The following is a 7321-nucleotide window of genomic DNA, read 5'->3' as shown; positions in this document are numbered from 1 at the left end:
GGAATGTGCTTTACACTTAGGGGTTCAGCAAGACAGTGCCAAAACTGTAAACCACACTCTCAGGACTTACTGTGCCTGCAGAACAGATAACAATTACAAAAAAATAGAGAGGCACACTCTTTGCTTTGAAAGTGAACTAAGCCTACTTACACATGAATCTTTCTATCAACTCAAATAGAGATGTTAAGCCGCTACAAAATTCATAATAAGAACTTGAACATTTGTACTAATCCATGCAGAAAATTGTGAAAACCATAGGAAAATAACTCGGTGAAAATGAATTTACACATCACGGATTTATGGATTTGATAATACCTCTGGGCAACACCTTATGATAGTGCCCAAGTGCTAGTAATGCAAACAATACACTCAAAAAACTAATGTGGTAATACTGACCAGAAGACATGATGTGAACTGCTAGTCTGCTATGCTACTTACCTAAAAATGGAGCCAGAGCTGTTACTGATACAGCCAGAACAAACTTTAACACAGGTTGTAGAAGAAAAAAATTAACCTAAAGAAGGCACATATAACTAGCAGCGCGTACATACTAAGACTAAACTGAAGGAGATGAGCTAATCTAAAAACTGTTACTGCAGCACCAAAGATTTTTAAGCAGAACAAAGTAGTGGTAAACAAAAACATATATGATGAACAAAATCCATGGACTGTCAAAACCCAAAACACATAAATGGACATGTCATATAATGGTTTCAGAATATGTGAGTTGAAATGTGCAACTGGTAGATAATAAAAAAACTGTGCACTGTAACTGAAATGCAGTCTTGCAGAAACAATACAGGCAGAATTATCATGGTAAGCAGGCAGGGGTGTCAGTCTTATTATATCAAGTTTGGGAAAGAATGATCAGTCTTATAACGTCATGTAAAAACACACACAAGCTAAATAAGATGCTGCACAAGGAAAAGAAATGCAATATCAGTAAGAGAAGCTACCTGATAAAGATGTGAATTGACCTCAGCACAAGTTTGATGTAATGTTTTGAGAGGAGCACCACTAAGTTCAAATTGGCCTCCAGGTTCTAGTGAGATACTTTGCTTTCACTACATCCCATACATATCGGACACGTTACAAAGACAAACTAGAGCCAGAAAATGGTCTATGCTAAAATAACACAGTTACAAGATAAAAATGGTGACCAAGTGATCATCAAACTAAAAAATCATGAAACTGAACAACCCTTTTTAGAGAATGGGTGGCTCACCTTGAATCATTTCTTGTCAAAATCGATATTGTTCTACTTGCACTAGATGGTGTCAGAGACCAAAATTGCAACCTGAAAAGCAACTCTAAATAGTGAGAAATTGACTTACTATGACCACTCACAGATAATAATGACACATAAAACTGCATGTGCTGGAATAATTCACACATCACAAGATAAAAATGCCTGTTATTAGACTACCATGCTCTTGCACCAGTCAAATTCTACACCAAAATATGATGACTTCACATAACTCAAATTATTTGCAGTGCCAGAATTACTAAAACTAACAATTCTACATTAAGTCCTATCTGTACATCACTACTGCTGTTTATCTGTTACTGATAGCTGATATGGACCAAAATAAACTAAAGCCCACCATTTAATCAAGCTGTTTAGGTATTCATCTCCTCAGTTCTTCAAGTGAACAATCGGATTCAGATAGCACAAACAGATAGAGAAGATAACTCTCTTATCTACATAAAAGATTCAGGTTACATTTCTTTCATGAAAAGTCCATTAGAGTATATTAGAGTATAGACTTTTAATGTTTCAGGGAGTTGTAACATAACAAAGTGCAGTGTTACAGCAAAAGGAAAGTTAGTCCTCCTAAAAAAAAAAAGTTAGTGTCCAGGACTGGTACAGGTTACCCCAACCTCATCCTAGGTGACATCAGCTCGAACTAAAATTGAATCCAAGGTCTCAAATCTCAACACATAGAGATAGCATGAGGAAGGGAAGGAGAGGATTCACCTGGATCTCGTCCCTGCAAAGCAAGAGAGGGGATTAGGGTTAGAGGCATCACAGGTGTTGCAGGAAGCAGCACTGCGGGAGCCATGGGTTTGAGGAGCGAAGGGGCTAGGGTTACCTATGAGCAAACACGAGGCACCAGGGAGGACCCCACGCGCTGGGATCCCGCGCCGCTGTCGTCCGTGCGCCCAAAACCTGCCACCGCCGTCACTTGCGTTGGGATCCTGCCGCCACCGCACGCCGGCATGGCCTCCCTCGAACCCTAGAATGGGGGGCGCTCGGACCATGACCCGCGAGGGAGTCCTTGTGCGGTAAGGACCCGCAAGACCATCTAGTTCTGAGAGAGGAAAGAGAGGAAGGGGTTGTGGCTGTGCCGGCGGAGGAGGGTGGTGGCCGTGCCGGCAGAGGAGGGGCCTGAGAGCGGTAGCGTGAAGGGCGCGGGTGGTGTCGGAGGAAAGGGATGAGGGGGGGGGGGGGGGGGGGGGGGGGGGGGGATGGGAGATGCGGGAGGCGAAGGAGAAGTGAGGAGGGGGCGGAGTCCGCGAGATTGAATGATTTTTTCGGGTCCGTGAACCACGCTCGCCTCTCACAGACGCGTGTTGAACCCCGCAGACTTTAGTTGTTGTCTGTGAATTGATATCACAGACGCATGTTCATCTGACGTCTGTAGGGGACGCTGGCGGATATTACAGGTTTTTACATAGTGTATCTAGACATAAGCTGTATAGCAAAAGCTATGTAAGTAGAAACAAAACGTCTTACGGTTTGGAACAAATAGAGTCATAATACAATATATGCTTCAGACCTTACAGCTTACTGCAGTCCGTGGGCACGAATGACAATTGCCCTACGGTGATGTCAAACAGCATCTGTATATTCTGCTGCTGGAAATTGCCCAACACGGAACCATAAGGCGGCGCTGCCCCAACAATGTTCAAGCAGAACGACGACGACTCCGGGTCAAAGGACATGTAGTTGTCCCTATGCATCCTCATATCTGCACCGCTGGCGAAGTGGAGCACCATGTCCGGCATGGCCGGGAGCTCCCGTGCACCGTCCGGAGCCGGAAAGCATGGGCTATCCAGGCTGGAGGCATTCACCACCGGCTGGCCGAGCACGTCGGCCACGTGCTCGATCACCACCCTGAAAGCACTTTCCACGAAGACCGTGAAGATGGTGCCGGAATCCACGATCGTGCCGCCGGAGCCGTCTGCGCGCAGGTCGAAGGTGCCGTTCGGGATCGGCAGGCGAGCGTCGCCGAGCGATATGCCCTCGAGGGAGACGTAGTACAACCATGGGTAGTGCAGGCTCTGCAGAAGCGGCGTCGACTGTACGGCGGCAGCATCGTCGGCGCTTGGTGACGATGCCAGCTCGGCGAGGGAGCCGAACAACACGGGGCTGCCCAGACTGGTGTTGAAGAAGTCGGTGAGGCAGTAGGAGAACTTGCCGACGCCAAGCTGCGCCACGAGGGACTGGCTCCCGCAGCCCAGGCCGACGGTGCCGGTGGAGTTGTACGAGAGGCCGCCGTTGTCAACGCCGCAGCCGAACGCGATGTCGCCCACGGAGACGCCGGGCGCACCAGGGCTAGAGCCGAACGTGAGCGTCTCCGTGCCCAGGACGCCGGCGGAGTAGGCGCCGTCGCCGTAGGGGACGCGGTACCTGCAGGGTGAGCTAGCGTTGCAGTTGCGGTCCCAGACGGCCCCGCACGTGGCGCTGGCGCATGGCACGGGGGAGAAGCTTGACGAGGCGGCGGTGTCGTAGATGGGCGTGTCCTGCGGGAAGCAGAGCTTGCACTGCGTCCAGGTGATGACGCTCCCAGTGTCGGCGAGGGCGATGAACGGAGCGGAGCGTGGCGGGGCCGGCGTCCGAACTGGTAGACAATGTTTAATAAAGAGGTAGCATCGTGGACGCTCGGTGGCGGCTTCTGTGCGCGGCTCGGCGCATGAGTTCTGCCTTGGTGAAGCCGCCATTGGAGTCAATATGGGTGAGCGTGGAGCAGTAGCCGGACGGCGGTGCCGCCGCTGAACAGCACAGTGAGGCTAGTAATAAGAGTGATGTTAGGACTTGCATTGCACCCATGGATATGAGCGTTGGCACCCATAACCGATGCATAGCTTGACTAAATTTCTAATTAAGAGCTGCTGGATGAGCTTGAATAGTCATGTTTTGAATCTTGCAAAACTATTTATAGTTGAAGATCTACCAGCTAAATTACTTTGCTATCATCCACTTGGAAGACTGCACCTTCTGACAATGGCATGAACACACAGAATACATGACAACAGTAAGTAGTACTACTTCTAGATTGTCATCAGCTTCGTCTTATCGAAAGCGATGTGCACAATATTTAGCTCTACCAAACACATTCTGTTATAAGCATTGATCTTGAGCATATACAGACATAGATATGGTCATCAACCTTGTCGTCATCATTCTGTTTATGTAAAGAAACTCTTGAAGTTTCTTTACATCCTTCCATATTGATACAAATATCTATGTCTAGGCTGTCTTAGGGTAATCTCTTGAAGTTTCTTTACATCCTTCCATATTGATACAAATAAAGATTCCGGTGGAAAAATTCACAGTATCTTCAACTAATCTCCAAATATTGCCATCCACTCACTAGATATCTTGTTTTCATAACAACTTTGATTCCAGTTGCTTGACATATTACTAGTTTTGATACATACTATTTCTACCAATATATATCCACTTTCATAATATTGCAAATATGTATGGTATATATCAAAGCACTGTAAATGGCATACACCTTTCTATCAAGTGTAAATTCGCATAGCCTTGTTAATTGTTATAAATAGAAAAATGAAAGACATATTATTAATATTAAAAATCTGAACCAAAATTGTTAATGGATTAATAGACTATAAGTTCTAAGCATATGGAAAGTACCGTGATGTCTAAGAAGGGGGTGAATTAGGTAACTTAAAATTCTATCTCTAAATTAAGGCCTCTTTTTCTGCCCTTAACAAAATCTATGCAATAAGATAAACTATCTAAATGTGTAACTACGGTTTTACTAGTGTGTTGCTATCTCTACCGTAAAAAAAGTTATGCAACCTAGGTTCTGAACCTATCAACTAAGCTAGGAAAGTTAAAGCTCACACCCAAGTATACAATGTAAATGCGGAAGCTAAGAGTGAGATAGATATGCAAACTCCCGTCGACGACTCCGATATTTTTACCGAGGTATCGAGAAGCGCGCAAGTTTTCCCCTAGTCCTTGTTGGAGCCCCTCACAAGGAATCCCTCGCAAGGGCCAAGCTCCCGGTCGGTAACTCCGTGGATAGCCTAGGGCCTTCCCCACGCACAAGTGGGTCTCTGACATGCCTTCCGGCAAGCCACTCCCGGATGCTCCCCGCCGTCTTCACTATCGAGCTTCCGGCCGAAACGCCGCATGCCTTGTTCCCTCCGTACACGGTGGCGGCCACACCACAAACGCGATTGGTGTGGTCCGCATGACTACAAGGCCCTCCGATATACAACAATGGTGCGCGCAAGCACCGAGTGATAAGATGTATGCAAACCTCAATAAACATTAGGCCTAAACCTAGAGTAAGCGCATATAAGCGTGATCTAACTAACTTAAGCACTTCGCAAAGCACATATGCTAATCACCGAGTTATTCTTTAAGCCCTATGCAAGTGGAGAGCTCCCAAGTGGTGCACAAGCACACTACAACCTTTCCTCAGCCCTCTCCTATCTCAAATGGCCAGTTGGGGCATTTATTTGTAGCCCCCAACTCGAAACTAGCCATTGGAAGCAAGCTGCACTTTCTGCAGGGTCACCGGACAGTCCGGTGGTACCCACCGGACAGTCGGGTGCCTGCCACATCAGCTAGCCATTGTCCCATTGACATCCGACCGTTGGAGCTACAGTAACCATCCGGTGCACCACCGCTGTCCAGTGCCAGCTCCTGTTTTGGCTGCTCTCTGGAAAAATATGGCAGTGCACCGCCGCGGTCCGGTGCCCCATTGTCCTGTGCACACCTTGCTGTCTGGTGCCTTCCTTCCAGCAACAGTAGCCCCGTCCTGACACTGTAGCTGTCCGGTGCCTCACTGGACAGTCTGGTGCTGCTGGTACAGCAGGACTTCCTTCCGTTTCTTCGCGTGTCACCGTCCGGGCTTCTTCATCTTTGTGTCTTGGACTTCTTGCTTCACTTCTAGGTTGTCAACACACCCTCTATTGTCTTCCTTTGAGTTTTGAAAAATTTCTTCATGCTTTAATCTCGGTCCAAGTTCGCATTGCATCCTATTAGACTACAAAAACATACACTTGAAAACATATTAGTCCAACTTGGTCTTGTTGATCATCAAACACCAAAATCCAAAGTAAATGGGCCGATGGTCCATTTTTCTTAGACATATTATTAATATTAAAAATCTGAATGAAAATTGTTAATGGACTAATAGACTATAAGTTCTAAGCATATTATTAATATTAAAAATCTGAACCAAAATTGTTAATAGACTAATAGACTATAAGTTCTAAGCATATTATTAATATTAAAAATCTGAATCAAAATTGTAAATGACATACATCCCGAAGATAGATGACAATTTTATTTGCTTCAACGAATAACTCATCCTCCTATCTCCAAATTACAATAAAAATAATTATAATAATATCTAAATTTGGTCAGAAAATTTAACAAATTTGCATGGTAGCATGTCTTTGTTGTAATAATATCCCCAAGCAAGCCTAGATTCTCGTAAAGACCACCTAGTCAGAGAGCGTCTCAATCCATCTACATCGACACTGCTTCAATGCAGGGCTATACATACATGCATGCCAAAGCACTGCTGGACTCCACATGCCGCTGGCGCGCCACCAACGTGATGAGGCTAGAAACAAATATTTCCTGCTATGCATGCATACATACATACAACTTGTAGATTATGTTGTTATGCAACACTTCTCTGCTATAAATTGTTTAGTCAAAATTTTCTTCTTGTATCTACAACTTTGGTGGAGCCTATGAAAAGACAGCTCAAATCTTCTTATTTAACTCTACAGAGATTGGAATGCATCGCATCTGGATAATTTCAGTCGCCTCTAATATCTTAGGCCATTTTTTCGTTGCCATCAAAATGGCAGTTGCTGCTGTTGTTGCGGCCTGGGTGTTTGTTGCAAGACCCAGATAGTGGCATCCCTCATCTCATCTCTACTTGTTCCCTGCGACAATTGAAAGGATGGTGATATTTTTTATATAGAGGCATACATGGAGCTCTGCTGCCAACGTGCATGATAATGCATTTGGCATGCATTCGAAGCTAGAAAAACATGACCATATAGGAGTGCTGTATACCACATCACTAGGAAATCATGC

At 45.5% G+C, this 7321-nt stretch overlaps 1 pseudogene; it reads right to left on the bottom strand.

The window, feature by feature from the left end:
- Positions 1–2781: 2781 nt before the first annotated feature.
- Positions 2782–4054, bottom strand: LOC136483166 (aspartic proteinase nepenthesin-1-like; annotated as a pseudogene).
- Positions 4055–7321: the final 3267 nt, after the last annotated feature.

Source organism: Miscanthus floridulus, chromosome 9, assembly GCF_019320115.1.
Source record: "Miscanthus floridulus cultivar M001 chromosome 9, ASM1932011v1, whole genome shotgun sequence".
Classification (NCBI taxonomy): domain Eukaryota; kingdom Viridiplantae; phylum Streptophyta; class Magnoliopsida; order Poales; family Poaceae; genus Miscanthus; species Miscanthus floridulus.
The sequence above is the reverse complement of the archived record's forward strand: the minus strand, read 5'-3'. Positions and strand labels throughout refer to the sequence as shown.